Raw genomic sequence first — 7,552 nt, 5'->3', positions numbered from 1 at the left:
GTGATTCCTCCATAAAATGAAAATGAATCCTGTTCATATGGATTCCTCATTGCCACCACAGCGTGTGACAGGAATACACATCCGTCTGTATAGCTCATCTATATTGAGGGTGTAATATAAGAGGAGGGGCCGTATGAATAGCTATCAGCTAATTATTCTGGTGTTTGTGTTTTACTCAATCATAGCATCTTCCGTCCACCCTCAGGCAGCAGTCCTCGATCTCCTTAACATTTAAACATAAAATATCAAAACAGATGAGGCATTATTAAAAATTAATCAACTCTAAGAAGCTGCCCTTCTGATTATAATTTATTCAACCGCACAATTAGCATCGGTTAATTAGCACTGGTAACATACCTCCATCAATCCTAATAACAACAATACTGCCGATTCTCTTTGAAATGCAAAACCACTGGAAATGCTTTGTCCTGAACATGAAAGACATTTAGACAGCAAAATAATAAATTCCCCACAATGCTTGTCTCATCAGTATTATCATTATTCTTGTGAATAAGGAGCTCGAGTAGTCTCTTGCCGACGTGTATGAGGGATGGATCACTTCCATTCCCAACCCACGCTTCCTCATGCATAAATTCTCATTTGTTCTTGCATTAGGGTCATTCTGCAGTAATTGTTTGTTTTACTTCTGATGATTGAATAACAACCTCGCGGCGGTGCCATGCTGTGTTTACCACATGTTGCTATGGTTCATGGGCTCCTTTAATTGGATTTTGTTGTTTCCTGGGATACAAGGTAACCCACTGTATTGCTCAGCAACCTTACCAATTTACCCTGTGTGTGTTAAGATGCACGCTGATGGGTTTGTATTTCAGATTCGTCTAGCTGTTCCTAAATATAACTAAATGAGGCACTGGAGTGCAGAAAATCAAAATTCAGAAGGGAAATGGAGCCCCATATTTGTGACACTGAGCTGCATGTACGATGCCGCTTCCATGCATTTAAATTTAGCTGTGCAGTGGGTGAATTCAAGCAAGGGCATGGGGTGAGTGTTTGTGTGCAGGGAGACAGGAGAGTGCTGTGTCCATGTGAACTGATGGGTGAATCATTACCAAGATAACACACAAGCTGTTAGCTTTTTGCTGGCGATGGTCAGGGCAAGAGAGAGAAAAGCGCTGTGACGAGTGGCATGTAATTACCATGGCTGACTGCCTCGACTCGGCTGGACACTCACGCAGCCCTCCACATAAACAACTGCAACAAACAGTAACAACAACACTAAAACGTCCTTGAGTTTGTCACTCTGGCTGCAAGCGGTCCTCTATCAGAAGCTTCCAGACTCTTGGTCCACTCGCTGCCTGAGTGACTAATCGCTTTAGAGGAGAGGGGACCAGCAAAGCCCAGGGGCAGTTCTGCAGTTCTTGAGTTTTTTTTTTTTTGGGGGCACAAGGATAGTGTGGAGCGTGAGTGACAGAGAGGCTCTGAGAAATGAAGGGTTGGCAGGAGGACGAGGGGAGATGAGTAGGATATGAAAGCAGGGACTGTTGGGGGTGCCAGCAGCATATCAACACCCACCTGACTGCAAGAGATGATATCTGCCCACTCAGTTCCTCCCTTCTTTCCCTTTTCCAATAGTGTGCAGGTGCCTCGATTTGAAATTGGTGAATTCTTCTGAGGAAAGAACAAGAGTCTGTGCACATAGTGAATCATGCAGGATGAACGCCATGCAAAATTGATGCCGTTGCCTGCAAACTCCTCAATTATATAAGTTTGCCTGCATGTATGAATCTATGAATGTGTCTGCAGTGCTCTGTTTACAGCTCTATGTTCATGTGTGGATGTCTCACGGCTCTGCACAGCTGGTGTTTTCAGAGATGAAGAGGAGTCTGTCTCTCCCCTTTATCTGATATAGGAGATGATTGGAATATTAATGGCCTACGCAGAGCAGAGCAAGCAATGCCCAGGCAGATTTATTCAGCAATCGAGAGGATGTGATGCAGCAAAGAGTGAATGTAAATAAAGTCAAACAGTGTTGTCAGTAATGCCCACACTAGCTGGGTTTGGTGTTTTTATTTGAGCATCTTTCCAGAGCTTTTTACTTAAACTTCGGAAAAATGTTAGAGGTAAAGGACCAAATGAGAAATCCCCCTTCCATTTCCTCAGGGCTCTATACCATTTGAAGATTGTTTTTGGCCTCAGTGGAAACATAAAAAAGTTAATAATGAACCCTTGAAGTAGGAACAGAAATAGTTTCCCTTCAAAGGCCTTGTTTCATCACCTATTCGTTTATCATATGCCACCTCTATCATCTCGCGGCGCCACACGCTCCCTGCTCCACGCTGTACCAGAGCCACCGGCCCGCCGGTATCAATCATCCACCCTCCCACACTCCACTCGTCCCCGTGAACCCGCCCTGCATTGAAACACAGGGACAGGAGCGCTGCTGTCATGACGCACGAGATTAAATGAAGGGGATGAAAGAGTAAAACCTTCAAAAGAACAGACGCGGACAAGCCGGACAAATGACACTACTGACATGGATAGCAGGGCGGCGCTGACAGGATTTCATTTGTTACCTTCAGTCAAATAACATGGTGTGATGCTGGTGATGACTGAACACACAACACATTGTTAAAACATCGTCTGTTTCTAAATGTTTTGTTTCATGTGCTACCTCACAATCTACTTGATACGTGCACACCTAAGTGGTTCACACACAAGTGGTGGGTATATAGCCAACAGACATGCAGTAAGTCAATGTGATTGTGTTTATCATGCTCACATACGGTACATACTTGTGTGTATATGACTGTGTATCTTTGTGTGCCTGAATCCTCTTGCTTCTGTGATGCTTTCAAGAAATGATTTGTTTGTCTGTTTGTGTATATCTTTTATCAAAAATGAATGAAGGCAATTATGTCACAAGTCCTGCACACAAAAGATTCTTACTCCTGTGAGTGTGTTTGCCATGGCAACCGTCTCCTCATCCTGCTGCATCATTGCCGGCAAGTGACCACTAATAACAAGAGCTGAGAAAACAAACCAGAGAACATATTCAGGCAAATTCGATTGTGGATTTTCAGTAAAATAGCTCAGCCTGCTTTATATTCATAGTGCAGACTTTATCAAGTTAACATTTAAAGTGCACTTGTCCAATTTCATAGCACCAATCTCTGAAGCAATCAGCTCATATTACTTGACAAGTTCAGCTTCACATTTGACATCAATTAGTGAGCTCTTGTCAGGGGTATTTTTAGCAATGACAGACAGTGACCGCTTCGGAACATTAACAGCTGTGAAATTATACTGAATGGCGGCATTTAACCATAACACAGTATTAAGCTGCAGACAGACAGCCGAGCGTCGTTGTGTGTGAGCCAGCTTCAGGGATGCTAGCCACTGCATTGGTCTTTGCTGGAGCTGGGCCAATGTCATTTCGCAACGCTAAGCCTTGTAAGATAAGATGGGGGGATATCAGACCCTGACCAGTTCAAATGAATGGGATGTCACTTCTGCTTAGAACCACAAGCCTTGTCCTCTACACCGGTGAGCATGGGTGTGTGTGTGTGTGTGTGTAGACTCTAAACAGAGAGGACATATCCAATCCTAAGGAAAGGATTCCACTGTCCGTACCCTGCCTGGTGAGATGTAATAAGACCCCCCCTCCATCCCCCCGTGTTGTGAGAGAGAGCCAGGACATCTGCTCAATGAAAGTTGATGGCCTGGGTGGGTAATTGCCCTGAAACAATGGTGCTGGGTCCTGCAGGATTTCTGTGTGGCCTCGGGCAGGCACAGGGACAGGTGGGTACGCTCTTTTGCCTTCAGAAATTGGCCACTTCTAATTTAAATTTTCCACAAACAGATATTTACACATAAAACAGATACAATGTGAACCTGGCAGAAATGGTCACGTCGGTGGTGCCAGCACAACCTCAGCATGGCCACAGATCATCTAAAGGTTACCCTCCTCAGATGAGGCTGAAAGGTTGTTTATTTCAGACAGTGGGCCAGGAGTGTTGCCATGGAAACCTTTCATGGGTCTGGCACTAGTGGGCTCGAGGGCGGAGCTTGGCACCGGCCAGGGAGGCAGCAGGCACACAGGTGCCCCGGCCCGAGCAGCTGCCTCCCCTGTCAGATAAAGAGCGGTTTGTTGTTTTCTCCCTTTTCCCCCCAACACGCACTTCAGTCTCCCTCACCCTTTTCACTTCTCTGTCTCCTCTCTCTACTCTTCCCCTTTTTTCTCCTTGGCCTTTGATCAGGGATTGGATTTGCTGGTAGAATGACAGAGGCAGGAAGTGCTCTGAGGCATTGGGGGGGGGCACAGGGTTGTCCACAGTGCTCTCTGTTTCCCTGGGCCTGCGTCATCCCTGGCCTGGCCTGGCCTGGCCCTGCAGTCACAGAGCCTGGCTTTCAGCCTTGACTCTCATCATGGTCTATCTGTCAGACTGGCCCAGTCACAACAGCCCAGGCCCACTGATCACAGAGGGGGAGGGACGGCTGCAGATTGAAGTCCTGCCTGGATACAGCCCAGGGCACAATGGCATCATGTATTTATCCACAAATCACAAAAGTGACCTTCTCTGTGTCCTCAGGCTGGATCATGACCTCTGACCCCTGCCATTCTGTCCAGTAGGATCACAGGATTTCACTTCTCTTCGCTTTTCTATAACCTCTTGTTCAACACTCTCGAATAACATAAAAATCAGTAGCTGGCACCTCAAAAACAACAATAAGGAGCTCTACGTGAAATACTAACAGGGACTAGGCTTGACCGTAACAACCAGTGGTTGAGTTTACTGGGGTAAATCATAATCAGGAATCTGAAAATGTGCAGCTAACCAACACATGATACTACTTTAAGCTAACTAAAGTGAACAAAACTAATTTGCCTACAACTGTGGAGAAATACTAGCATCTACAGTATACTGTAAATCCACCTGTACTGTACAAACAACAGGGAAGAGGTAAAATGTATGGTAATTATGGTGTTGAATGTGTTGAGTGTGTTGATGGAGCTGGAGCCGGGCAATCAGCCTAGCTTAGCATAAAGACTGGAAACATGGAGCAAAAGCTAGCCTAGCTCTCTCTAAAGTTCAAAAATACACCTAACAACAGCTCTAGTTAATTAATTTACGTGTTGTATCTAATTAGTTAACCTGTACACAAACATAAATAGAAAAATGAAAACATTTGTGGTTTTAGGGGAAATAAGTTAGTTCACCCCACTTTCAGTTGTTAGTGCTATGCTAAGCTAACTGCCACTGACTCTAGCTCTATACTTCACAAATACAATTTCCCAAAATGTCAAACTATTCTTTTAGCTTGTAACACCATTGCCACTGTTTAAAAGCCTTTTAAGACTCAGTTGTAGTCAGACAACATAATTTATAAGTAGCATAATATGTTATAACTACATGTTTTTGTATTAACAAGTGCTATTGGTACTATAGAAATGTGCATGTGTGTATGAAAATGTAACACCATGCTGCTTGTTCAGCTTCTGTACGTTACAGTACATGTGTACGGGGCCACTGACAGCAGGGTGGCTAACCCACACAAACTTTCTGCCTCGACTGCGTGGGTGGAGCAGCACCTGAGACGCCCTGCCCTCCTTCCACTGTTGACTGGCCAGCTTATCCTGTTTATTTGATTAAATTACAAAACACACTCTGTGACGGATCTGTTTAACTTGGTTCGCTGCCAGAGAAAATAGTCATGTTCCCAGCGATTCCAAGAAACCTAACATAGTGGTCATGGAGGCCATGATGATGACATGTCAACGCAAGGCTAACACAGCACGGCCCTTATAGTCACAACTCAGCACAAACTGCAGCCTTGGCAGTTTGCACAAGCTGTACTCACATGTGCTTTCACTGATACAAGTCAATAAGAGATAATTGGCAGAACATAAGTGGTGGATTAAGATGAAACATGTGAATAAATGAGCGACCCACAGGACGGTAATGTTTGACCATACAGCCTCACTTTGCCTAATTCTAAATTCATTTGAGCCTCACAGATTCTGGCAGCAACAGTGTCTCTACTTCTCTTCCCTTTCTCTGAGAGAGGGTAAAGTTCAGTTGATCTCCCCTCAAATCACTCCAAATATCTTTGGCGCCACTTCAAAATAAGCATGAAGAATTCCTGCCCCAACATTGTAAAAATCCAAGGCAGCTGTTTTGTGCTTCTAAGGCTTATCTTCCCCATGTAAAGACATCTCCGGGCTCCCAGAAAACACAATAGCCAGCTGTAGCCAAGTTGAGATAACAAAGCGACAATTTAAGATCACGAAATTACTTTTCTGCAAAACTCTCTCCAACAGAGTGAAACAGTTTATACAAATGTAACACTATAACTGCGCAGTAATTTCTTTGGCAGCAGCCTGAGCTGGCGTGTTTCTGAGAGCCATCTAGCTGCTGAGGGATTACAAGCTGTTCAAAGCCTCTGTAGGTATGTGGGTTTGGACGGCTGATGTTTTTCCACAGCAGTAAATGGTATTGCAGTTAATTCTGTAGTTTGGCACCGATCTGCAGCTGGAAAACAACTTCTCTGTGCCAGAAGCTGTTTATTATTGCAGAGAGCTTTTACCCAAAATGGCCATTCAGCTACTGTGGTGTCCATGTTGTTCTGACCTGGTTGCATAGTAACCAAGCAAGAACGTGGCAGACTGGAGGATAAACATGAGCACAAGCTCACATATGCACCCACACACACACACACATTATTACAGTGTCATGTGCATTTGAGAAAGTGTGAATCTTTACAAACAGAATAAGATAGGGATATGAATTCTAGCTTTATCTGACACAGCATTTTTTCCAGTGAACTCATACATACATAAATATCCCAAGCTGCACATTAAGTAGACCACAGTTATTACCTTCAACTGCGGTGCAGCCTTTTCACTGTATCGTATTTGGAGCAGCTGAGATTTGCTTGTATTTTTAGCTGTACAGCTCCTCTGTGCAAGTTATTTTTTCCCATATCATACTAGAAAAGAACTAACATGGTTACTGCCTCCTGATATAGACCAAAATCATCATCAAAGCATGGAAACAGCAAGGTGGAAAACAGCAGGAATGCACACAATAGAGGAGCAAAGTCCCAGGAATGGGTTAACAGTGGACTCTGGCTTTCATTTCCTCTTCTGTTCCATCTGAACAAACAAGGCCTGACCTGACAGAGCACAGAGGGGTGGGGAGGTTGGGGTGGAGGAAGAGAGGGGTGGTGGTGGTGGGTGGGGGTAGGGGCCGTGACTGGAATATAACCAAACAGAGGGGGGAGGAAGGGGAGGGAGAAGACAAGCAGACCACGTGGTGGTGAAAAGCCTGCAGGCTGCTGTGCTGGGAAAAGCAGACAGAGACATCCCCCCATATTGACGCTGCCGTTTCACCACAACAACAGTTCTGGGAAATGGCCGCCGTCTGTACTGTAGCTACTATTTACATGGGATTGATTCAGCCCGCTTATCGCTTTCATCATCAGCTAGGGTGGCTGGTCTGAGCCTCGCGCTTCACTCCTCCCATTGATTCCCCTCCTCTCTTTTCTCCGTTTTTCACGCTCTCTGTCGAGGCTTACAAGGCCTTTATCTTGC

The sequence above is a fragment of the Siniperca chuatsi genome, linkage group LG11, assembly GCF_020085105.1.
Source record: "Siniperca chuatsi isolate FFG_IHB_CAS linkage group LG11, ASM2008510v1, whole genome shotgun sequence".
Taxonomy (NCBI): domain Eukaryota; kingdom Metazoa; phylum Chordata; class Actinopteri; order Centrarchiformes; family Sinipercidae; genus Siniperca; species Siniperca chuatsi.
This window is presented reverse-complemented; position numbering follows the sequence as displayed.